This window comes from Haemaphysalis longicornis, unplaced genomic scaffold (assembly GCF_048455015.1).
Source record: "Haemaphysalis longicornis isolate Haplotype H1 unplaced genomic scaffold, Haemaphysalis longicornis Haplotype H1 scaffold_7, whole genome shotgun sequence".
Classification (NCBI taxonomy): Eukaryota; Metazoa; Arthropoda; class Arachnida; order Ixodida; family Ixodidae; genus Haemaphysalis; species Haemaphysalis longicornis.
This window is the reverse complement of record NW_027526422.1, coordinates 108,570,812-108,597,271: the sequence shown is the minus strand read 5'-3', so window position 1 is coordinate 108,597,271 and position 26,460 is coordinate 108,570,812. Positions and strand designations below refer to the sequence as shown.

At 50.2% G+C, this 26,460-nt stretch overlaps 1 long non-coding RNA gene across 2 annotated transcripts in view; it reads left to right on the top strand.

Annotated features, from left to right (window-relative positions):
- LOC144146802 (uncharacterized) overlaps window positions 1–25,710 on the top strand; it is a 36,803-nt gene extending 11,093 nt beyond the window's left edge. Inside the window, exons 3-4 of one of the 2 annotated variants that reach the window (XR_013317711.1) lie at window positions 1,373–1,461; window positions 18,805–25,710. This is a non-coding gene — a long non-coding RNA (uncharacterized LOC144146802). Of the gene's footprint in view, window positions 1–1,372; window positions 6,329–18,804 lie in introns of those variants that run through there. The other variant, XR_013317710.1, reaches the window with a different exon arrangement.
- The last annotated feature ends 750 nt before the right edge of the window (window positions 25,711–26,460 follow it).

Here is a 26,460-nt window from a genome sequence, read left to right as displayed (position 1 = left end):
ATCAGCTCCTTTACCTCACAAGCACCTTCGTGTCTCCCTTGAGCCGCATTTTAAAGAGCGGTTAGAAACGGTCGCTCGAGCGCCCGCGCCACTTCGCGGCTGGAGCCGACGCCATGTTGACGCCGCCGGCCGCGCCGCACGCAGCGTGGGGGTGGTTTCCCGGCGGTGTCAGCGCGCGTTGGGCGTGCGCAGAGCGTTTTCGCGAGCAGAAAACAACAGCCCGGCCATTTCTGGAGAAAAAGTGACAAACACGGGAGCGAGAGCCGTCACTTGCTCGTTCGGCAGTCGGGTGCCTCGCCGGCTCGTTCGTATCTTCCGCTGGGCCGCCCAGGTCCGTTCGTAACAGCCGAAATTTTCCCCATTGCAAACAATGCGATTTCGCCGGGACTTTTCGGAAATTCGTATGATCCCGAAATTCGCACCCCCAGAATCGTATCATCGAGAGTCCACTGTAACTACGAATAAACACCAATACAGTCTGCGAAAGCACGTACCGTTCACCGTGTAAATGCTTCGCGACTTTGCTGCTGAGACACGCTCTGAATTTTTTTTTTTTTTTTTGGGTGGTTCGAATATTTCGAACCATAAAAGTGTCGTTCGAATCGAACCGAATACCAAAGAATTCGAATCGAATATTCGAAGTTTCGAATATTCGCACACCCCTAGTTTTCATACTTTGAAATCAGTTTGTCGTGACCAGCGCAGAGATAACCAGCCAGCGTGAGTGCACGTGAGCGTGCACCCCATGAAGAGTGTGCAGCGTTGTCCAGGAGGGCCCTTGGTATGCCGTTCACCACTAATCTATTTATTGTTGGTTCTGAGAAGGAATTCTTTCCAAGAAATAGGCACAAGCAAAGCACGTTTTCAAAAATTGTGAGAATGTGAGGTCCTGTTATTCTGCGTGTAAACAAACTGTTGGTATTGTTGGTAATCATTTTGCATTCTTCGTTCCTATTTTAGTTTAAGATAACGGCTAAGGTTAGGTGCAGTCCCAGCAAAAATACTGTATTGGTTCTGGTTTTCAGTTGGTTCAGTTCCGGTTCAACATTCTGGTTATTACGAGGCTTAACTGTATGTATGTATTGTTGAAGTATTTTGAGGTTTTGTATCTAATAAAATATGCAGTTTAGCTACAGAATAAAATGTACAGGAGGCTTAGGATTAACTTTGGCCACCTTGGTGTCACTGTATGTATGAATAAAAATACTTGTGCATGAAGTGCGTGCAGATAAAAATTAAGGCATCCTAAAGTGTGTGCCAGTTCTTTAAACTGCCATGGTTTGCAGCACTTTATGCATTCTCCCACACTGCACCAAGCATTAGGACTCTGCATTTCTTTTCCATAACTTACTCTTTGCACTCTCACGAACAGCATTCCTGCCAGACTTGCTTTCCGGCCTTCCTTGGAGGAAGCCAGCGTGGAACCTGCAGTTTACGTCCTCCACTGCCAGCACCAACATGGTCAGTGTGTCCAGTAGATGCCTCCAACCGCATGCCTTGATGCCGTTGAAGCCACACCAAGCTCACCAGGGTGCCTGACTGCTCACATATGCTGTAGCCTGTTATGTGCAAGCCAATGTTTTTGAAAATCCCAGGTGCAGCACGTTGTAAAATTTGTTTCGTCTGACCGGCCCATTAGCAGGAACCCGGGGCCAAGCCAAGCCTGTAGAGCTTCTAAACTATTGTGCCCTGTCCTGGCTGCCAGGCAACTTGAACTGCCCAGGCCTAAAAGTAAGCAGTGGGCATATGTGACAGCTGTGCCAATTGCGCCTGACTGCGCTGAGAGGTAAATCCTGCTACATCCTGCGACATTTCAAGCTGTCTGCACCAATCTCGCGCCGAAGGTTCGTTTCGCCGGGCTTCCTCGATGTGGCGCGGTCTGGTGGGAGGAGTCCTCTTTGCGCTACGGGCGTTGTGAAGAGGAGGGAATCACTTACTATCTCCTTCGCAACAAAGCTTGGCAGGAGTTCACGTGAGTAGCGCGGAGGCGTCGAGAAGTAGAGGGGATTGAAAGGGCAGCTAGCGGGAAAGGGGAAAGGGACGAATGTTCAAGATGGCTTACTTTGGGACCAGCTGTAAACCGGTTCATTGAACAGTTTCCAGCTTTAAAGGAAGTGATTGAAAAAGCGCTTGAGGAAAGCATTTTCTGATAAAAATTTCTTTGCAAAGCTACTCTTCCTGAAGAATGTGGTAGAAGTTATCGGTGAATTTTTGCCTTTGTTTCAAAGATGTGAGCCGTTGATCCACGTACTCTATGGTGAGATCGTGGCCGTCGTTCACAAGCAGTGTGGATGCTTCATGAAGACAGAGTCTTACCGCTCGAAGAAAGCCAGAGAGTTGCCGTTGTTGCAAACCTAGTCCCCTGCAAATTGGAAAGTGAGAGTAGAATCGGGAGAGGACACGGAGCATGCAATTCTGTCTTGGGAACCCAGAGAGAAAGACATTGAGGTTGTGTGCTAGAAGCTTTTACGTAAAATGCACTGAATACCTCCTGATGCGGCTGCTATTCGACAACTCTATTTTGCAGAGCCTGCGCTTCTTAAGCCTACAGTTGAGGGAAGAGTCCCCTTGCGCTCATTTGAGGAAGCTAGCTACCAGGCTGCCGCAAGTGATCAAACCCTGCGATGTCTTTACTTTGATGAATGAATGCATGCTCCTCCAGCTTGAACGTGTTGAATCAGCCCCATTTATGCGGATTGACGAGTACTGGCAGCAGATTTTTGAGCAGAAGGAAGCTGACAATAAAACCAAATTTCCTCTCTTGGCCAGGCTAGTGAAGGCATTGCTTTGCATTCCACATAGAAATATGGATGCGGAAAGGGGCTTCAGTGAGAACCACCGGCACGTTAATGAAAGGGCCCGGTTGACGATACACAATGTTAAGGGCATCAGGCACAACGTTTCGTTTGCCAAGCGCTTTGAAGGAGATGCAAGTCGCTTTAATGTGACACCAGAAGTTTTCAGAACAGTATGAACGTCAACAAAAAACTACCAAGACCGCATTTCAGCTGGAGAAGCTCAGGCAGCTAAGCAGCGGTGTCCTGACACCCAGCCAAGGCTGTTCCTAGTCACGATGGGTGAGACAGGCTCCAGCAAGAAGTGGAGACCACAAAAAAAGAAAATGCTGGCGAATGCTGAGCCAAGGCATAAAGTCTAAGAGCTTAAGTGATGTCGAAAGTGGACAGTCTCTTCTAGCTGAGGGTAAAACAAGAATGGCGGCAGCACTGGACAAAATTGCACAAAGGAAAAATTTGGACCACTCACGGTAGTTCTACTTTCAAGCACATTTAACCAAAGGAACATGGGTTTAGCACAAGTGCCTGCTTCGTTTCATAACAAGTTCTTCTTACTTGATAAACAAGTTGAAAGGCGTTTTCGGTGGATGTAGTAATGTGGTGTTTTACAGTAGAACCTCGATGATACGAATTCACCGGGAGCACGCGAAATATTCGTATCATCGCGAATTCGTATGAGCCAAACAAGCTAAGCAGAACAAGAAAATGAACACATACATTTGGGCATAACTACTTGCGGCCGAAAAAGTCCGTAATGTTCGTTTGCACTTTCTGGCCCTCGATATCGCCGAGAAGACCTGCCTGGCACTTACGGTGCGGTGCAGAACATCGAGAGCGTGAAGGGCTTCCGACGTCGACGGCAGTTGGTCACATACGTCGACTCTTTCACCGTCCCTGTCACTCTCCATGTCATTCACTTCGTCAACAAAGTCTTCGATATACCTTAACCCACAGGTTGCAACGTTGTCGTTTGCGGTGATGAAGTCTTTAGCAGAAGCTTGCGTTTCGAGACTCTCCCAGCCTTCAATCACCAAGTCCTCATCGGGTTCTTGATTGCCTCCTGTAGGGACCGCGTCCGGTCCCGTACGAAACCCACATTTGCGAAAGCAGTTCGCGATTGTGTCTGGGGTCACATTGTCCCAAGACATGGCCAGGAAAAGGCAATACATCAAGCAGACTGATCCGCAGAGTGTCATCTGTGCGATCAATTTTTGCCAGCAGACGCCTTACAGTCCTTTGAAATGGTGTTTCACGTTGCGAATTATTCCCGCGTCCACAGTGGCTGTAGATGGCTCATAGTGTTCGCCGGAAGGAACCTGACGGTGACGTTGTTAAAGGTCGTCTCTTTTTGGACGGGCCGAACACTGGCCCACAAAAAGCAAAATCTTCCAGTTTTTTGCTGCCATTTTCCTGTCGAGGTACGTGAGGAACTCGCGGAAAAAATCCACTGTCATCCACGCTTTTTTATTCCCTTTGTACAAACAAGGTAAACGTCCTGCCGATCGAAAGCACCGCGGCTGTTTCGACTTGCCAATCACGGTAAGCTGCATTGTCTCCGAGCCGTCGGCGTTCACGCAAAAAAGCACGGTGACTCGTTCCTTACTTTTTTGGCCGCCCTGGCAAGCCTGGCCTTTCACACACAAGCTCCTCTCTGGCTGCAAATTAAAAAAGAGGCCCGCCTCGTCAGCATTCAATACGTCGCACGGTGCGTAGTCAGCGCCGGCAGCGTGTTCAGCCAGTCGCTGACAGCTGACTGATCCACTTTCTTCACTTCACCGCAAACAACTCTGTAGACAAGTCCGTGTCTTTCTTTAAAATGATGGAGCCATCCCCCGGAAGCTTGGAAATTTTCAATCCCAAGGGAAAGCGCGATGTTGTCTGCCTTTTCGCGGACTACTTTGTCGTCCACGTTGACGCTGGCCGCTGTAAGTTCGCAAAACCATGCGAGTAGCAGCTCTTCCAGCTTCACGTGTGTAGCTGTCTTCGCCTGTTTGACGTTTCCGCTGAAGTGCTGGGCGTTTTTCAACACAGTCTCGCTGGCCCACAATGGTGCAGAGCGTCGACGGTGCTATGCCTAACTCCTTTGCCAAGTCAACGCGTCTCTTCTTGGGGTTTTCATCCACCTTCTTCAGGATTTCAATTTTCTCCTTAAAAGAAACGGCCTTCCGTTTTCGCGACATGTCGAACGCTTTCTTCTTGCAGCGCGCACTTTTGTCTGCCTTAGCCCTGATCTCCGCCTTGTTTTTCAGTATCGTGCTGAGGGTGCTCCGCGGAATCTTGTGTGCCGCGGCGACGACGGACTTCTTCTCACCACGTTGCACTCTGTTTATAATTTCCAGCTTCACAGCGAAAGGCAGGCTCTGCCACTTCGCGCTAGCCATCACGGCTACACAGTACAAGTCCAACACACGCCGACAATTCGAACACTCCGAACGCAAAAACAGCAAAAAGAACAACGCGCGCCTCTCCAGCGACGAGAGAACTGGAGTGGCAACAGCCTGTGATTGGCTGTCTGAGCAAACTGGGCAGGAGGGCCAGGATCATTTTTATGTTGGGGGTCGACGGCGGCTTCCCGACGCGGAAACAGCCCGAAAGAGAGAGAGAGAGAAAGAGCGAGGTGAAGGAGCTGCACAGGAACCGCCGGGCTAAACCACTTTTCAAGGGTGTGTCGGCGGGTTTCTCCTCTGCCGCGAGGGAAAGCCAACTTGGGGGGGCACTTTTGCGCCGCTGGCGTTCGATATATCGGTAGTTGCTGCTATTTCTGTTCGATGTAAGTGTAATTTTTGCTATACATTCTCATAGAATACATTCCGTGCGCAGAAATAGTTCGATATAGAGGATATTCGATGTAAACGGGTTCGATATAGTTCTGCCGGCACCACGAGTCCGGGCCTGGTGGGCAGAGGCTGTGGTTGGACATGGTGTCGTTTGAAGTGATGTGGTGGTAGGTGGCCATCACCTCTTTGTGCATGGCCCTGACGTCGCCACTGTGCGATTTCAATGCCCAGCCATAATAAGAACTGAGCTTAGTGACAAGGTCGCCAGTTAGCCGACCCTTGCCGCCGAGCCTCTCAGATGCCGAGCCCGTACCTTTTGCAAGCAGGTTACGCAGGGTGGTGCCCATCCTCTTCTTCACATGATTGACACAGTCTTCCTTCTTGATTGGAATATAACCGTACACCTTGGCACCCACCAACGCCAAGTAGGTGCAGCTGTCGCCATCTGACAGAATTGTGGTGTACCTCAGTTTGTGCCGCTGCAGTGACCTCTCAAAGAGGATGAGACCGGCCTCCACCTCCATCTCACCAGCCTTCTTTTCAGTGTTTTTTTCACAGACGTGATTGTCCTTCCAAGCTTGGTAAGCTGGGTCGCCTACCTTTGGCCCGCGCTCGCACCCAGCACAAAAGTTGCTCAGCACGACGAAGTCTAGAACTAATCCCGTAAAGAGTTCGATAACCACGCCGACGCCGATGTGAGACGAGTGGCCTCGCGTCATCCACGACCTGTCGTACGTAACACAAATGTTACCGGGGTTGTCCAGTTGCAGATCGTCGTAGAGCTTTCTCACTGAATGCGCACTTTAGGCCATCACGTTGTCGGCAGCGCGAGTCGCAGCGGGCGCAAGCTTTTCCTTCATGTAGCCTTGCCACATTTTGGTGTGCAGCCCGCGGTGAGAAATGTTCATTGTAGCAAACACATCGTTCAGCGCGGTTTGGCGATTTCTTGTAGCCTGCATCGCTCGCGCGGCGAGAACGTTCATAATAAACGGATTAACTTTCTTATCGCTGTTCACGCGGGGAGAGCTCCACTCCGAGGCAACATCACCGCAGGTCGCACACGCGATAACCATCTTTACGGAAAGGCCGTATGCCCGCTCGCCGGTTCTAAATGTCACGCTGTCACCGCAAACGCTGCACTTTACAGCCGACAGCAACACGTTGACGCAGTCCAAACTCGCAATCACGAAGCTGCTCTCATCAGGTGGGCCGGGAGGAGTGTCGTCGGCGCTCGTGAACAAGTTGGATTTCCGCTCAGTTGCAGGAGTTGAAGAAAGCGCTTTCAACTGTTCTCGTACAACCACCTCTCTCTGCAGCAAATCTTCAGGTTGCAGCATCACTGTGTCGCGTCTCATAAGGCCGCTTTCTGACGCATTTCCGCTGACTGGTGGGGACGTTACGCCTACGTCGTCGGCGGTGGCTTCCGCGCAGCTCGGCACAGGTAGCGCGTCAGGCCCGGTGCTTTCCTCCGCAACTGCAGGACTGTTGTGGAAGTTGCACAACAACCGCTTCGCTTTTTTCCCAAACTTGTGCCTCGTAGCAAACTTTAGCTGGGCCTTCGGCATGGCTCTTTGCTTGTCGTGCGAACACGATAAGCAAGATGGAGCCGCCTCGGATGCGCTCGCACTACCAGAGTAGATGATGCAAACCAGGCTTTGCCAATCAGGAGACGAGATTTGGTCACGTGCCTTCTCTCGGCGAATGGGATCGCTAGTTGCGGGGGTTTTTGGCGCCGTTTTTCTATTCGGCCAATGTCTGCACAGGGGCAGTTGTGGCGCGAAAAAAAAAGAAGAAAAGCCGCTCTTTCAAACGATACCGAGGTTGCTGCGATCAGGCATGCGGTACGACCGCCGCGCAACACGAAAGTAGGGCCGTTTTTGCATCGGCTTCAGCAAAAATTCAGCTCCGACGCGCGTTATAAATCAATATAACGTTTTATATACTGGTTCACGAGACACAAAACTTCGCACATAGAGAGAATAATACAGTGGAATCTCCGTCATACGAATCTCAAGGGGCGGCAAAAATATTCGTATCACCCGAAAATTCGTATCATCAGAAAACGAGAAAAAATGGATATGTGCTGCGCATGCGACAGGCGGCGGCAATATGGCGTCGGCTCTTGCCGCGAAGAGGTGCAGGTAGCTTCAGCAACCGCTTCTAACCTTTTGTTAAAACGGAGCTCAATGTGTAAATTAAATTGCTCATGCGGGAAAGGAGCTGACAGTATGGGAGAAGCACTATAAAATGTCATCTACGCCAAATATCCACCGCGGAGGTGGCCCAGCCAGCTGCTGCTGGCGCTCCGAAATTGCCGCAATCACAATGAGGCGCGCGTCTCCCTATTGGCGCAAGTCGTGAGGCTCCTCCCAATGCAGTTAGCGGTAACCGAGGCAGAGGCTGGCGCCTGGGTGCCGGGCTGAATCGTCAGCGCGGGCGTCAAAAGAACGCGCGCTCATCGCCGACGCGACGCGCGCACACGAACTCAAGCCTGAACCGCATGCCATTCGGGCGCGTCGGCGTTTGCGCGCGCGTTCTTTTGACGCCCGCGCCGACGATTTCGCCCCCACGTCAAATTTTACCTCGCTCGTAAAATGACGCGCGACGCGCGCGGCAGTGGGAGGAGCCTGCCGACTTGCGCCAACGGGGAGGCACGCTCTTCATGGCGGCAGTTTGAAAGCGCTCCGGACAGCCCGCTGGCTCCGCCGGAGATGTTTAGGCTTACCACGGTGGCGGATATTTGATAGGCGCTTTCCCTAGCCGCGCAGACGATGCTTTACAGTGTCGTTTTCGGACTCATCAGCTCCCTTACTTCATAAGCAACTTCTTTTGTTCTTTAAAGAGCGGTCAGAAGCGGTCGGTCGAGCCACCCGCCCTACTTCGCGGCCGTTGACGCCGCCATGTTGCCGCGGCTTACCGCGCCGCGCGCCGCATGCGGGTGGTATTCGCGGTGGCGTCAGCGCGCCTGTGGCTTGCGCGGCGCGTTTTCGTGAGCAGAAAACGCTCCATGCAGTTGACGCTTAATGATTTTGTGTCTGCGTGCGACCAAGGCCACACGGCCGCACAAACACTCCCGCCTCCCGTCCACGCCGCAGTCATCTGCTCGCGGCTCGCGTGTTCGTATCACCCGCACCGGGTGATAAATGCGAACGGATCATCCGAATTTTTTTACATTGCGTACAATGCATTTTGGCCGGGGAATTTTGAAAATTCGTATCACAACGAAATTCGTATCAACCGAATTCGTATCAGCGAGATTCCACTGTAGTTGCAGAATTTGAAAATCTTATTTTCAAAAAATCGACTTTTTCGCGATTTTTTCGTCCCAAAGACCCGTGTCCCCCCTTAATTAAGAGCCGTGTTTTCTGCTTTGAGTCAGGAGATTTCAATTGTAATAGTGCGTAGTTCTCGAATTATGTCTGCCATTGGATTAGGGGGTGTTACGTTAAACTGCTCCTTTTGCATGTGAGCAGGGAGAGGCAAGCGAGGACTGCCCACCTGCTGGTTGCGTCGTTTGGTCCCGGGGACACTGCTCGATGTTGTCAGGCCGGTGTCTTGTTGCTTCTTGCCGCAATCTTGCCTGGGTGGTTTCAGCTTCTCCTCTCGCTGAGGTAGCGGCGGAAACTAATCCTTGTCGGGCATGGTGGAGGCTGCCATGGTGAAGGTCTTGCGGGGATGAAACTGCTGCTGGTGCTCGCTGGAACCGGTCACATGGCCCCCTCCACAGACGATGCACCTGGGCGTGCATGGATGCTGTTCCGGCACGTCGATGGCACCGCACCGGGCGCATCTTGTTGCTGTTTGCTGCCCAGGGCAAACGTCCTGCCTGTGGCTGGTGTTCCAGCATCGTGTGCAGGCCTCAGTCTTCTGGCAGAAAGGTTTACAGCGGTATGGAGCAGCACAGTACCTGACCCAGTATGGAGCATGGGGTCCATCGAACAGTAACTGCACCGTCCTGGATGTATTCAGTCTGCGAACGTCGAGAATTTTCAGTTGGGGGTTGAAGTTGAAGTTGCTTTGCGAGATCTGCTCTGCTGTGTCTGATTCTGGGACGTTGAAGATGATTCCGGTTGACTTGTTCGCCGGGGCCGATACATGCGCCGCCACGTTATATCCTTTGCCGTTGATTATGAGCGTCGTGATGTTTGCGTACCTTGTTGCTCGTGCTTTGTCCGGGGTGCTTACTACAACAAAGTTCGACTTGGCTTGAACGCACACTTGGTCCTTGCCGTTCGGTGGAACACCCGCTTGGTGTTGAATGTGGTCGGCGAGTAGAACCAGAGGCAGCGAGGCAAGCGCGAGACTGCCCCACGGTCGGAGAACAATTTTTGTGTCACCGGGCAGCAGAGGCTCAGGCGGTTGCCGGTGCGAAGGGCGCTGACCTTTCTTCCGTTGCTTGGAGGTGTCATGTGCAGTTGGTGTCGTGTTGGGCGGGACGCCGGGGGTGGCTTTCAGAGAGGCTTGTCGTCGCCGAATGGTTGCCCATCCAGGTTCTTCCATTTCTTTGGGAAAGATATCTTCTCCGAGCACGACGGACTCCATGACGAGGTATTAGCCGGCACCGTGATCCAAAGCTGGCGCGGCCGCGTTCAGCTCCGCCAGCATCGCACGGGGCACGTGCGTTACTGGCACCGCCGAGAGAAGCCAGCGTTGTAAGCCTATGTAGTCTTAGCCAGGTGTGCGGCGTGGCGAAATGTTCAACGGGTCGTAGCTGACCTTGTGCTGCACCATAAACGAAGAACGTGGTATCGCAAGGTTCCTTGGGGCCTCGCGGATTCTGCGGCGCTTCTCTTGTCAACGTAGATGGGTCCAGCTGGTAAACAGAAAGAACAAACGCGGAGCCGATTGCAGATGATTGCCGATTGCAGACCTAACATAGACGATGTTTTGTACGGTGAAGACTGCGAGAAAACGCACTGCAACTTGTGTAGGCTGCACTATAGTTGATTGGACAAGAAATAAAAATAGGAAAATGCTAGAAGGTACAGCAGTAACCAGTTTTAGTTGCTCTAAAAGTAGGGAATAGAGACAAGGAATTATTAGCAAGCTACCACTGCCCGACGAGATGAAGGTATCAGTGCAGTCTAAATTCAAGGGACAGTAGTGCAACTGTCTGGAGGTGATACTGATTGAGGCAATAAATATTGTCACGAAGACAAGGACGATGCAGTTGTGTTGAATGAGAAACACGTTTATTGGAGCGAACTTGTGCTCCCCTAACAACTCAAAAGAATACAGAGGCGGCGAAGCAGCGGTCAACAAAGTGACTTGCACAGGCGAGTGTCGTCGAATCGAATGCCCCGGCGTCCGCACTGCAGGCTTTTTATCTTTTGGCGCGCGTGGTTCTCGAAACGTCGATTCGCATCGAGAACATAGTAGATCCAAGAAGATTATTCTGGGCTGTTCACGTTAGATCGGAATGCTCTCCCTATCACAACAGATAACACCTGCGGCACAGAAAGAAAGAATGGAACACGCTCTTCCCTTGGCGCAGAGATAACACAGACTGGCGCAGCCGGGCGGTAAAAGCAAAACACAAATAAACAAACCCAATGTATGGTTCGCGGCATTACCCCCCCCCTCTAAGAGTGCATCGACCCGATGCTAACATAAGCGACAGTCCGAACAAATGAAAATAAAAGTTCGTCATCGTCCGTAGAAAGGTTTTAAGCGAACCACGTGGACGACTTCAGGCCGCGTGCGTCGTCGTGATGTGCCGGAGTCACCATCGGGGATAACTTCGTAGGTAAGTTGGCCAACACGTCGTAGAATCTGGTAGGGTCCGAAATACCGTCGCAGGAGCTTCTCACTGAGTCCGCGTCGTCGGATGGGAGTCCAAACCCACACACGATCCCCTGGTTGGTACTCGGCGTCTCGGCGTCGGAGGTTGTAGCGGCCCGCATCTACCAGCTGCTGGTCCGTTATACGAACTCGAGCGAGCTGGCGGGCCTCCTCCGCACGTTGAAGATATCCGTGGACGTCGGCGTTGAGGTCGTCGTCTTCTACGTGCGGAAGCATGGCGTCGAGCATCGTAGTCGGCCTTCTACCGTAGACAAGCTCGAACGGCGTCAGCTGTGTCGTCTCCTGGATAGCCGTGTTGTACGCAAACGTGACATACGGGAGCACTTCGTCCCAAGTCTTATGTTCAACGTCAATGTACATTGACAGCATATCTGCGATTGTCTTGTTCAGACGTTCTGTTAGTCCGTTCGTTTGGGGGTGGTACGCCGTCGTTCTTCGGTGATCCGTGTTGCTGTAGCGTAATACTCCTTGCATCAGCTCCGCAGTAAATGCCGTTCCGCGGTCTGTGATTAGGACTTCCGGGGCTCCATGTCGCAGCACAACTTGGCTTATAAAGAACTTCGCCACTTCTTGTGCAGTCCCCCTCGGAAGAGCGGCGGTCTCTGCGTAGCGCGTCATGTAGTCTGTCGCTACGACAATCCACTTGTTCTGTGATCGTGACGTAGGGAATGGGCCTAAAAGGTCCATTCCAATCTGTTGAAATGGTCTCGATGGGACGGCGATCGGTTGCAGAAGTCCGGCGGGTCTTGTCGGCGGCGTTTTTCGTCGCTGGCAGTCACGGCAGCTCCGGACGTAGTGGGTGACGTCAGAGGTAAGGCCGGGCCAGTAGTACCTCGCCTTGATTTTTCCAATAGTGCGGGCTGTGCCCAGATGTCCGGAAGACGGGTCGTCGTGGCACGCTTCCAAAATTTCGTCACGAAGGTCCGCGGGGATGACGAGAAGGTAATTCGCTCTTGTTCCGGGGCTGAAATTCTTCTTCACAAGGACGGAGTTTCTCAGGCTGAATGCTGGTAAGCTGCGTTTGAAGGTCCTAGGAACGGCAACGTTGCATCCCTCGAGGTACTCGATTATGACGCGTAAGTCGGGGTCGGCACGCTGCTGGGCGGCTAGGTCGCTCTCCGTCACGATCCCGAAAAACGCGCTGTCTTCATCAGAGTCTAGTGGTGGTGGGTCGACGGGGGCGCGGGACAGGCAGTCGGCGTCGGAGTGTTTCCTGCCGGATTTATAAACGACTGTAACGTCGAACTCCTGCAGGCGCAAGCTCCACCGCCCAAGACGGCCAGAGGGGTCCTTCAAATTGGCGAGCCAACACAGCGCATGGTGGTCTGTTACAACCTTGAATGGCCTTCCATACACGTATGGGCGAAATTTTGAAATCGCCCATATAATAGCCAGGCACTCTTTCTCAGAGGCAGAATAGTTTTTCTCCTCCTTCGACAGACCACGGCTAGCATAGGCGATTACCCTTTCGCAGCCGCTTTGCTTTTGGACAAGGACGGCACCCAAGCCTATATCACTGGCGTCCGTATGCATTTCCGTTTCGGCATTTCCGTCGAAATGAGCGAGCACGGGCGGGCTTTGCAGGCGTTTTTGCAGCTCGCCGAATGCTTTTTCTTGGTCGTTTTCCCAGCTGAAAGGGGTGCTATCTTTCGTCAAGCGCGTGAGTGGCTCTGCAATGCGTGCGAAGTTTGCGACGAAGCGCCGGTAGTATGCGCACAGCCCGAGAAATCTCCGCACGCCCTTCTTGTCTTTCGGCCTTGGGAAGTTCGCAATGGCTGAAGTTTTTGCTGGGTCAGGTAGGACTCCCGCGGCGTTGACGACGTGGCCCAAGAACTTGAGTTCCCCGTATGCGAAACGGCACTTTTCAGGCTTCAGCGTCAACCCCGACGTACGAATGGCCTCGAGTACAGACTCCAACCTTGTAAGGTGTTCGTCGAAAGTCCGGGCGAATACCACTACGTCGTCGAGGTATACGAGGCAGGTGTGCCACTTAAGGCCAGCTAGCACAGTGTCCATGACTCTTTGAAACGTCGCTGGTGCTGTGCACAGCCCAAACGGCATCACCTTGAACTCGTATAGGCCGTCTGGGGTTATAAATGCAGTCTTCTCTCGGTCTCTCTCGTCCACTTCAATTTGCCAGTAGCCGGTCTTCAGGTCCATCGATGAGAAGTACTTCGCGTGGCAGAGGTGGTCGAGGGCGTCGTCGATTCGGGGGAGGGGGTACACGTCCTTTTTCGTGATTTTGTTCAGTCGCCGGTAGTCAACGCAAAACCTTAATGTGCTGTCTTTTTTCTTTACGAGTACGACGGGCGCAGCCCACGGGCTTTTCGATGGCTGTATAATGTCATCGCTCAGCATGTCGTCAACTTGAGTCCGGATGGCTTCCCGTTCGTGTGAAGAGACGCGGTACGGTGACTGTCGGGTAGGTCGGGCTCCATCTTCGGTTATTATTCGGTGCTTCGCTAGAGGGGTCTGACGTAGTTTTGCGCTCGACGAAAAACATTCGCTATAGCGACGCAGCAAAGCCAATAATTTTTTCCGTTGTTCTTGCGGTAGCGCCGGATTCACGTCGAATGGCTGCGGGAGCTTGAATGTTTCTACGGGTGTGCGTTCAAAGTCGGCGACTGCGATCACATCACTTGCTTCTTGCGTATCTTCGAGGAACGCAATTGCAGCTCCCTTGTTTAAATGCTGGTACTCTTCGGTGAAATTAGTGACCAAAACGTGAGATTGGCGTTGCTTAAAGTGCGCAATGCCTCTTGCGACGGAGACACCGCGGTCGAGAAGCAACCTTCGATCACTCTCTACGATAGCGTCGATGTCAGAAGCAGCATCCTCACAGTAGACGGCGATCATCAAGCTTGCGCGGGGTGGCAGGGTGATGTGATCGTCGGCGATCCTGACAGCAGCACGGTGATCGGGGTGCGGCTGCGGCGTCGTGGAGTGATTGGAGGAAAATGTTATCGACTTGGTCTGCAGATCAATTATTGCGCCGTTGTCCGTCAGAAAGTCCATTCCGAGAATCACGTCGCGGGAGCAGTTAGGCAGAACGACGAACGCCGCAGGGTACGTTGTGCCGTCTATGGTGACGCGCGATGTGCACGTTCCACTTGGCGTCACGAGGTGGCCTCCTGCTGTGCGTATGTGCGGACCGTCCCATCTGGTCATAACTTTCTTCAGTTTAGACGCAAATGGTCCGCTCATTACCGAATAGTCAGCTCCCGTGTCTACGAGGGCGACTACGTCAAAGCCGTCGATGTACACCTTGACGTCAGATGCAGTCGTCCTCGAGTTCCGGGTTCGTCGGGGCGTCGTATCTCTGCTTGTACGTGTTGATGGTCGGGCACTGTGCATCGTCGTTGTCGTCGTCTTCTCAACGGACGTCTCGGTCAGGTCGGGTACGCGTCGCGCCGTAATGCCGCGAACCATACATTGGGTTTGTTTATTTGTGTTTTGCTTTTACCGCCCGGCTGTGCCGGTCTGTGTTATCTCTGCGCCAAGGGAAGAGCGTGTTCCATTCTTTCTTTCTGTGCCGCAGGTGTTATCTGTTGTGATAGGGAGAGCATTCCGATCTAACGTGAACAGCCCAGAATAATCTTCTTGGATCTACTATGTTCTCGATGCGAATCGACGTTTCGAGAACCACGCGCGCCAAAAGATAAAAAGCCTGCAGTGCGGACGCCGGGGCATTCGATTCGACGACACTCGCCTGTGCAAGTCACTTTGTTGACCGCTGCTTCGCCGCCTTTGTATTCTTTTGAGTTGTTAGGGGAGCACAAGTTCGCTCCAATAAACGTGTTTCTCATTCAACACAACTGCATCGTCCTTGTCTTCGTGACATCTAAGAATGGAACACGCTCTTCCCTTGGCGCAGAGATAACACAGACCGGCGCAGCCGGGCGGTAAAAGCAAAACACAAATAAACAAACCCAATGTATGGTTCGCGGCAATATGATAAGACATTGATTCACTACAAAGTTGCAGTTGCCAGCAACATCTGGCAACATCCGACATTACAAGTTTATTACTTCAGACTAATGTCACCGCAGGGCCTACAAATGAATGCCTTATTAGCCGAAACGGCTGTGACAACTTGATGCGCACTGCTGTCAGTGACAAAGCAAACATTCGTATGGAGCTCTGTGCTAGGAGAAACAAGAAATTAGAGACTTGCACACAAAGCCTTCTGCATGCATTATCTTGGCAAAGTAGATTTGATAATTAATGTTCATGTAGGTGCATGGCATTGCACACAAAGCCTTCTGCATTATCTTGGCAAAGTATATTTGATCATTAAGGCTCATGTAGGTGCATGGCATTTCTCCTGGCTGCATCTCTACCAGGCTCCTCTGGATGAGTCTTTGGCATTTCATGGTGTACTTTGTGTTGTATGCTGGTATTGACACGTACTTGTGCGAAATGGCAAACAACTTTGCGCTACCATTAAACAGAAACAAGATGTTGAATTTTGACAAATTTCCCTGTCCGCATCACCATGGCAGTGCAATCTCTTTGGACAATCTAGGTAGGTTACAAACTCCAGAAATACAAACAACATCATACAAGCTTTTTTCTTGGCCCGAGCTAACAATATGCCTGGGCTTTACATTTATTCCAGCCTTTACGGTACTGAACTTGTGAATAATGTGTGATTCACGTTGTTCGAACTCCCTTATACTAGAAAATCCACTCTGTAAAAGTGTAACTTTGATGGCATTGAATGGGTGGTTTTCTGTTTGCTTATACCTGTGCCTCAGCTTGGATGTTTGTGGTGAACTAGGTGTTTGGGCTTTTTGGTGGTAGTCCCAGAAGGAACACTCCGAGGTGCTTCCCTGGGTTTGTCCATGGAGTCTGCTGGCTCTGCGTCGCTGTTTTGTGGGGTCACAGTTGTCTGTGCACTCGTGGACATGAACGTTCGGTGGGCGTTCGTACGAGCAACCAGGCTGTCCGTCTTCTCTTCTTTACTGTTGGAGGAGGGGAGGTTCGAGCTGAGCACTTGTGCGAAGAACGGCGTCACTGGCTGCTGCTGGCTAGTTGCACTGGGGCATGTGCGGTATGTCCTATCACCCATGTGTTGGCTGATAGTGAAGGGGACGTTCGGGCTTGGCGTCTGTGCGAAGGGTGGCGTTGCCGCCAGCAGTTGGCTGGTGGCACAGGGGAGCACGTGTTCTCTCCAGTCCCTCATATGGGGTTTCCGGGTTCGCAACAGTAGGTTTTACACGTTCAAGGAGAGCTATGACACTCCCGTGAAGTTTGGGTGCAACCCATCGGCCGCCAGCACCATCTGCGGGGCAAGTACTCCATAGAGTAGTTGAGGAAGAATACACCAGGTATCTGGTTGCACAGGTCCACAAGCTGGGAGTTGAATATGTAAGCCTACTGATTGATCATGATGCCTATTTTTCTCAAGTTGGGTTGGCGTAGTCGCTCGTCAGGGCCCCGCGGAAGCACCAAAGACACAAAAGTGGTGGCGATGTCCGGTCTTTCACCCTTGATATGTGAAGAAGTGCACGGGACATTTCTATTGCGATCTCAGCACATGTGCTCGCGATGTCGTTGGTACCCACATTTAGGATGATGCGAGACACCCCTCGTGGCACAGTCGAGGAGGCCCCCGATGTCGTCTGTTCGGGCATCAGGCTGTGAGATGAACACTGGGGAGTCTGGGCTTGAAGGGTCGTAGTGAGTGTGAAGATGTTTCGTCTGTGAATCGCCCACGACGGCACAGGTAGGTAAATGCTGGGGGAACTTCCAGATGATCGGTTTGGTAGAAGTGTTGACGGCAGCCATTGCAAGTGATACTTTGATTGCGAGAAGGGCTGTCTTAGGTTGCCATAAAAAGTAGTAAAAAGGGATGTATGCTTCCAACAAAACTTTATTTCTCACGTTTTGGTCAGATGCCGACCTTTTTCAATGACGCCGAAAAAAAGAGGGGGCGTGGGGAGGAAAGCAACAACACACACACTCAGTGATGTAGAAAAAAAAATGTTAGCGTATACAGAAGGGAGAGAACACACAAGTCTTCCAAAACTCTGTCCTTGAGTTCTTACCATCGTTCAACGGCTTGCAGAAAGAGTGACAGAGGGACCGCCGGCGTCGGAAGGGTGCGGCTATGCACAAGGAAGGAAAACGCAAAGCAGTACGAGAGGGGCGTTGAGACAGTCGCTGTAGGGGGCACAGAAATTCCAATGGTCAATGCCATTATGGGAAGAGTTGAGGAAGTGGTCGCAGCCACCCACGTTTCAGTCACGCCAACCTTACAAGTAAATAGGAAGGCTCGTTAAAAGCGAAGGTACGATCTCTGCACTATGGCTCAAAACATGCACAATTCTGCCAACTTGCCGGACGGAGCGGTGGCATTCATCATTCTTAGGTCTATTCTTCCGCCTCGTGTCCGGGCAGCTGAAAGGGTTGTCCCTGACCATGAACCCGGGAAAGGCGGCTTAACTTCAAGGGCAATTATCTCCCCGCACCTGGGAGTCACGTGGGTTCTTTGTTGGAGTGAACGTGTGCAAGCGCCTTGAAGTTGTTTGCGGTATATGCCACCTGGGCGGAAATCCCCCCCAAAAGTTAATGAATTAAAATTAAATGGGAATAACTACGTTACATGTTTAAACAACACAAATTAGAAAGGGGATTATTCTTCAGCCAGATTTTTAAGAGCATATATAGACGACAATAGGCCCGGGCCAGTATTCATTCCAGCCTTTACGGTATTGAACTTGTAGATAATTCATGATTAGCGTTGTTCACGTTCTCTTGCATTAGAAAGTCCCCTCTGTATAAGTGTAACTTTGATGGCATCGAATGGGTGGTTTTCTGTTTGCTTAGACATGTGCCATGGCAGGTCTAAGCAGGTCTAATTTGCCATCGTGCTAAGCACAGGGGTGGAACAGGCGCGCCATTTGCGCCATTGAGCGCCAAATTTTGTTACCTGTGTCAAACTGCCTTTATTGCAACAAACTCGTTCATCAACACTGTCCTGCGCCGCAGAGCCCGAATTGAGCGGCGAGATGCGACCGCTGTGATGCCCCGAGCCTGAAAACGTGGCTTAAACATCATGTTTTCAGCTGCATTGTGGTTATGGCTTGGCTTCATCAACGCTATGAGCAGCTATGAAAGTTTGCTTTCTCTTCGACTCTTCATGTGAGGTTTACCCTTTGAACGGTGATGTAACGCGCCGTACTCACTTCGGCCGAAGGTAGATCACTGCGCATAGTGTAAATTTTCTGATATATAGTTCAAGAACTGTGTTTCTGGTTTGGAGTAGGTTCTAGTGCAAGGTAGAATGCCTGATATAGTATAGGGGGCTGGCAAAGGCTGCTGTGCCAACCCCTACTAAACGGCCTTTCTGGCTGCTTTAAACCTGCTCCAAAGGCCTTTCTAGCTGCTCCAAGCCTGCTACAAAAGGCAATTTTGCCTGCTCCCAGGGCTGCTCCCAAACCGTTGCACCCCTGCAAGCATCATTACTTGTCCGTGACCTGCTGAACAGTTGGCAGTTCTAGCGAGATCCAGCTCCGCCTCTTACGGAACGTCCTGGCCATGCTGTCCTCAACGTAGGTGAAGTTGGGCTTGGCCTTTCTGAGTTCCATCTGCACGTTTATTGTGTGGGCTTGCAGAGTGTCGCTGTCTTCCATGTCGTAAAGATCACTTATCTGGAAACGAAGAAACGTGCTTCATTTGACACTTCCATAACAAGCGTGCCTGCCAAAAGTGCCAGCCAGTGGGCATTTTGCGGTTCTGTAATTATCACAGGACCATTCACAAACAGGTTACAAAAGTTTCGCTTTCATTCCTGCATTGTAGGATTGATATTAGGCTCTAGTAAGCAGTTACCCAGCTTCGATCTGATCTGCTAAGGCGCCTTTGTCGCCAGCTACTGTGCCTCGGCAAAAACAAGCTGGTTGTGATTTTACCACACGCACACTTTATTTCTCTAATAAGAACTTCATCTGCGAGTCAAAAGATAACACCGGGTGGTGTAGTGTTGCTTTTAAGTAAAACTAGTGGTGTGAGTAGAAATAGAATAAGTAGGTTTGTAGAACTAAGTCTCGTGTTGCTAGTAAGAACCATCAATTCCGGCAAAGCTTGAAACAGTTTTGACTGGTGCCCCCTCGTCATCCACGTCCCATCAAAGCGGACGGCGATGTTCCCAGGATTTCCGAAGTCCAATTCTTTATAAAGCTCTTTTACGGCTGAGGCACAGTTCTTCATCACACCTTCAGCAGCCTGTGTAGCAGCAGGCTTCAGCTTCTGCTTTAGGTGCACCTGGTATGTCTTGTTGTGAAGGCCCCTGTGGGATATCCCCATGGTGGAAAAAAAAAAGGTCGTTCAAGGCTGTTTGACCGTTTCCTGTAGCTTGCACAGCACGAGCAGCGAGAATGTTTATCTCAAAAGGAGTGCACTTGGCACTTCCTTCCATTCGCTGGGAGCTGCACTCGCGATCGATGTCACCGCAAATGGAGCAGCACTGGTGTAACTCAGCAGCGACACGGTACTCGCGAGGGCTCTTTTGGATCGACACATCACCCTTGTAAGAAAGAAAGGTTAAAAAAAACCTGATTCTATAACAATTGAGCAGTGCACAGTAATACTATTGCAAATGTTGAAATAATGTACAATCTAAAACTATGTAAAAAGAAACACCACAACAAGCTCCAATTGTTCTGAGAAGGTAGGCACGTGAGCTTGAAAAATAGAACAGGAGCAATGTATCAAGTACGAATTAAAGAAATTACAAAATTTTAGTTAGCAATCAGTACCCAACATAGAAGATGTCCTGTATGATGAAGACTGTGCGGAAATGCACTAGAACTTGCAACTTGTGTAGGTTGCACTATACGGCAGCTGTAGCAATACTTGGAGCGATTAGCTGAAAATACCACACAAACAAGACTAAATAACGGAAGACAAGAAAACTTGCTCAGAGGGAATACACCATGCTACAATCACATATATTGATTGGACAAGAAATAAAAATAGAAAAATGCTAGAAGGAACAGCAATAACCAGTTTTAGTTGCACTAAAAGTAGGGAAAAGAGATAATAGGAATTATTAGCTAGCTACCACTGCCCTACAAGATGAAGGTATCACTGCAGTCTAAATTCAAGAGACAGTAGTGCAACTGTCTGGACGTGATGCCGACTGGGGAGAGGCTAGTTGCTGTGACAACTTGATGCGCAATGCTGTAAGTGGCAAAGCAAACAATCGTCTCTAACTCTGTCCTAAGAGATACAAGAAATTAGAGACTTGCACACAAAGCCTTCTGCATTATCTTGGCAAAGTAGATTTGATCATTAATGCTCATGTAGGTGCATGGCATTGCTCCTGGCTGCATCTCTACCAGGCTCCTCTGAATGAGTCTTTGGCATTTCATGATGTGCTTTGTGTTGTATGCTGCTGTTGACACGTACTTGTGTGAAATGGCAAACAACTTTGTGCTGCTGTTAAACGGTAAGAAGATGTTGAATTTTGACAAATTCCCCTGTCGGCATCATCATGACAGTGCAATCTGTTTGGCCAATCTAGGTAGGCTACACATTCCAGAAATAAAAACGTCATGAAAGCTTTTTGTGGGCCCAGGCTAACAATATGCCTGGGCTTAACATTCATTCCAGCCTTTACGGTACAGAACTTGTGAATAATGTGTGATTCGCGTTGTTCGCGCTCTCTTGTACTAGAAAATCCACTCTGTAAAAGTGTAACTTTGATGGCATCAAATGGGTGGTTTTCTGTTTGCTTAGACCTGTGCCTTGGTTTGGATGTTTGTGGTGAACGAGGCGCTCGGGCTTTTTGGTGGTAGTCCCTGAAGGAACGCTCCGAGGTTTTTCCCTGGGTTTGTGTGTGGAGTCTGCAGGCTCTGGGTCACTGTTTGGTGGCGTCAGTTTACTGTGCACTCTTGGACATGAACGTTCGGTGGGCGTTCGTACGAGCAACCGGGCTGTCCGTCTTCTGTTCTTTACTGTTGGAGGAGAGGAGGTTCGAGCTGAGCACTTGTGCTAAGAACGGCGTCACTGGCTGCTGCTTGCTTATTGCACTGTGGAATGTGCGGTATGTCCTGTCACCCATGTGTTGGCTGATCGTGTAAAGGACGTTTGGGCTTTGGCGTCTGTGCGAATGGCGGCGTCACCGCCGGCAGTTGGCTGGTGGCACAGGATAGCACGTGTTCTCTCCAGCCCCTCATATAAGGTTTCCGGGGCCGGGTCCGGGTTGTGCACGTTCCAGGAGAGCAATGACATTCCCGTAAAGTTTGGGTGCAACCCATTGGCTGCCAGCACCATCTGCGGGGCAAGTACTGCATAGAGTAGTTGAGGAAGAATACGCCAGGTATCTGGTTGCACAGGTCCACAAGCTGGCATTTGAATGTGTGAGCCTACTGATTGATCATGCCTATTTTTCTCAAGTTGGGTTGGCGTAGTCGCTCGTCAGGGCCCCGCGGCAGCACCAAAGATACAAAGGTGGTGGTGATGTCCGGTCTTTCGCCCTTGATATGTGAAGGAGTGCACGGGACATTTCTATTGCGATTTCAGCACATGTCCTCGCGATGTCGTTGGTACCCACGTGTAGAATGAGGCAAGACACCCCTCGTGGCACAGTCGAGCGGGCCGCTCGATGTCGTCTGTTCAGGCACCAAGCTGTGAGATGAATGCTGGGGAGTATATGCTTGAAGGGTCGTAGTGAGTGTGAAGATGTTTCGTCTGTGAATCGCCCATGACGGCACAGGTGGGTAAATGCTGGGGGAACTTCCAGATGATCGGTTTGGTAGAAGCGTTGATGGCAGCCATTGCAAGTGATACTTTGATTGCGAGAAGGGCTGTCTTAGGTTGCCATAAAAAGTAGTAAAAAGGGATGTATGCTTCCAACAAAACTTTATTTGTCAACGTTTTGGTCAGATGCCGACCTTTTTCAATGACGCCGAAAAAAAGAGGGGGCGTGGGGAGGAAAGCAACAACACACACACTCAGTGATGTAGAAAAAAAATCTTAGCATATACAGAAGGGAGAGAACACACAAGTCTTCCAAAACTCTGTCCTTGAGTTCTTACCATCGTTCAACGGCTTGCAGAAAGAGTGACAGAGGCACCGCCGGCGTCGGAAGGGTGCGGCTATGCACAAGGAAGGAAAGCGCAAAGCAGTACGAGAGGGGCGTTGAGACAGTCGCTGTAGGGGGCACAGAAATTCCAATGGTCAATGCCATTATGGGAAGAGTTGAGGAAGTGTTTGCAGCCACCCACGTTTCAGTCACGCCAACCTTACAAGTTATTTAATAGGAAGGCTCGTTAAAAGTGCTCTGCACTATGGCTCAAAACGTGCATAATTCTGCTGACTGGCTGGACGGATGGGTGGCATTCATCATTCTTAGGTCTATTCTTCCGCCTCGTGTCCGGGCAGCTGAAGGGGTTGTCCCTGACCATGAACCTAGGAAAAGCGGCTTAACTTCAAGGGCAATTATCTCCCCGCACCTGGGAGTCACGTGGGTTCTTTGTTGGAGTGAACGTGTGCAAGCGCCTTGAAGTTGTTTGCGGTATATGCCGCCTGGGCGGAAATCACCCCAAAAAGTTAATGAATTAAATGGGAATAACTACGTTACATGTTTAAACAACACAAATTAGAAAGGGGATTATTCTTCAGCCAGATTTTCAAGAGCATATATAGGCGACAGTAGGCCCGGGCCAATATTCATTGCAGCATTTACGGTATTGAACTTGTAAATAATTCATGATTCGCGTTGTTCACATTCTCGTGCACTAGAAAGTCCACTCTGAATAAGTGTAACTTAGATGTCATCGAATGGGTGGTTTTCTGTTTGCTTAGACATGTGCCATGGCAGGTCTAAGCAGACAGCTTAATTTGCCATCGTGCTAAGCACAGGGATGGAACAGGCGCGCCATTGAGTGCCAAATTTTGTTACCTGTGCAATCCTGCGTCAAACTGCCTTTATTGCAACAAACTCGTTCATCAACACTGTCCTGCGCCGCAGAGCCCGAATTGAGCGGCGAGGTGCGACCGCTGTGATGCCACGAGCCTGAAAACGTGGCTTAAACATCGTGTTTTCAGCTGCATTGTGGTTATGGTTTGGCTTCTTCAAGGCTATGAGCAGCTACGAAGGTTTGCTTTCCCTTTGACTCTTCGTGTGAGGTTTACCCTTTGAACGGTGATGTAACGCGCCGTACTCACTTGGGCTGAATGTAGATCACTGCGCATAGTGTAAATTTCTATATGTAGTACAAGAACTGCGTTTCTGGTTCGGAGTGGGTTCTAGGGCAAGGTAGAATGCCTGATATAGTATAGGGGGCTGGCAAAGGCTGCTGTGCCAACCTCTACTAAACGGCCTTTCTGGCTGCCTTAAACCTGCTAAACGGCCTTTCTAGCTGCTCCAAACCTGCTACAAAAGGCAATTTTGCCTGCTCCCAGTACTGCTCCCAAACCGTTGCACCCCTTGCAAGCATCATTACTTGTCCGTGACCTGCTGGACAGTTGGCAGTTCTAGCGAGATCCAGCTCCGCCTCTTACGGAACGTCCTGGCCATGCTGTTCTCAACGTAGGTGAAGTTGGGCTTGGCCTTTCTGAGTTCCATCTCCACGTCTATTGTGTGGGCTTGCAGAGTGTCGCTGTCTTCCGTGTCGTAAAGATCACTTATCTGGAAACGAAGAACGTGCCCTGTTTGACACTTCCATAACTAGCGTGCCTGCCAAAAGTGCCAGCCAGTGGGCATGTTGCGGTTCTGTAATTATCACAGGACCATTCACAAACAGGTTACAAAAGTTTCGGTTTCATTCCTGCATTGTAGGATTGATATTAGGCTCTAGTAAGCAGTTACCCAGCTTTGAGCTGATCTGCTAAGGCGCCTTTGTCGCCAGCTGCTGTGCCTCGGCAAAAACAAGCTGGTTGTGATTTTACCACACGCACACTTTATTTCTCTAATGAGAGCTTCAGCTGCGAGTCAAAGATAACACCGAGTGGTGTAGTGTTGCTTTTAAGTAAAAATCGTGTTGCAAGTAGAAATAGAATAAGTAGGTTTGTAGAACTAGGTCTTGTGTTGCTAGTAAGAACCGCCTATTCGGGCAAAGCTTGAAACAGTTTTGACTGGTGCCCCCTCGTCATCCACGTCCCATCAAAGCGGACGGCGATGTTCCCAGGATTTCCGAAGTCCAATTCTTTATAAAGCTCTTTTACGGCTGAGGCACAGTTCTTCATCACACCTTCAGCAGCCTGTGTAGCAGCAGGCTTCAGCTTCTGCTTTAGGTGCACCTGGTATGTCTTGTTGTGAAGGCCCCTGTGGGATATCCCCATGGTGGAAAAAAAAAAGGTCGTTCAAGGCTGTTTGACCGTTTCCTGTAGCTTGCACAGCACGAGCAGCGAGAATGTTTACCTCAAAAGGAGTGCACTTGGCACTTCCTTCCATTCGCTGGGAGCTCCACTCGCGATCGATGTCACCGCAAATGGAGCAGCACAGGCGTAACTCAACTGCGACACCGTACTCGCGAGGGCTCTTTTGCATCGACACATCACCCTTGTAAGAAAGAAAGGTTAAGAAAAACCTGATTCTATAACAATTGAGCAGTGCACAGTAATGCTATCGCAAATATTGAAATAATGTACAATCTAAAACTATGTAAAAAGAAACACCACAACAAGCTGCAATTGTTCTGAAAAGGTAGGCACGTGAGCTTGAAAAATAGAACAGGAGCAATGTATCAAGTACGAATTAAAGAAAGGACAAAATTTTAGTGAGCTATCAGTACCCAACATAGAAGCTGTCTTGTATGATGAAGACTGTGCGGAAATGCACTAGAACTTGCAACTTGTGTAGGTTGCACTATACGGCAGCTGTAGCAATACTTGGAGTGATTAGCTGAAAATACCACACAAACAAGACTAAATAACGGAAAACAAGAAAACTTGCTCAGAGGGAATACACCATGCTACAATCACATATATTAATTGGACAAGAAATAAAAATAGAAAAATGCTAGAAGGAACAGCAATAACCAGTTTTAGTTGCACTAAAAGTAGGGAAAAGAGATAATAGGAATTATTAGCTAGCTACCACTGCCCTACAAGATGAAGGTATCACTGCAGTCTAAATTCAAGGGACAGTAGTGCAACTGTCTGGATGTGATACCGACTGGGGAGAGGCTAGTTGCTGTGACAACTTGATGCGCAATGCTGTAAGTGGCAAAGCAAACATTCGTCTCTAACTCTGTCCTAAGAGAAACAAGAAATTAGAGACTTGCACACAAAGCCTTCTGCATTATCTTGGCAGAGTAGATTTGATCATTAATGCTCATGTAGGTGCATGGCATTGCTCCTGGCTGCATCTCTACCAGGCTTCTCTGAATGAGTCTTTGGAATTTCATGATGTGCTTTGTGTTGTATGCTGATGTTGACACGTACTTGTGTGAAATGGCAAACAACTTTGTGCTGCTGTTAAACGGTAAGAAGATATTGAATTTTGACAAATTCCCCTGTCGGCATCATCATGACAGTGCAATCTGTTTGGCCAATCTAGGTAGGCTACACATTCCAGAAATAAAAACGTCATGAAAGCTTTTTGTGGGCCCAGGCTAACAATATGCCTGGGCTTAACATTCATTCCAGCCTTTACGGTACAGAACTTGTGAATAATGTGTGATTCGCGTTGTTCGCGCTCTCTTGTACTAGAAAATCCACTCTGTAAAAGTGTAACTTTGATGGCATCAAATGGGTGGTTTTCTGTTTGCTTAGACCTGTGCCTTGGTTTGGATGTTTGTGGTGAACTAGGCGCTCGGGCTTTTTGGTGGTAGTCCCTGAAGGAACGCTCCGAGGTTTTCCCCTGGGTTTGTGTGTGGAGTCTGCAGGCTCTGGGTCACTGTTTTGTGGCGTCTGTTTACTGTGCACTCCTGGACATGAACGTTCGGTGGGCGTTCGTACGAGCAACCGGGCTGTCCGTCTTCTGTTCTTTACTGTTGGAGGAGGGGAGGTTCGAGCTGAGCACTTGTGCGAAGAACGGCGTCACTGGCTGCTGCTGGCTGGTTGCACTGGGGCATGTGCGGTATGTCCTATCACCCATGTGTTGGCTGATCGTGAAGAGGACGTTTGGGCTT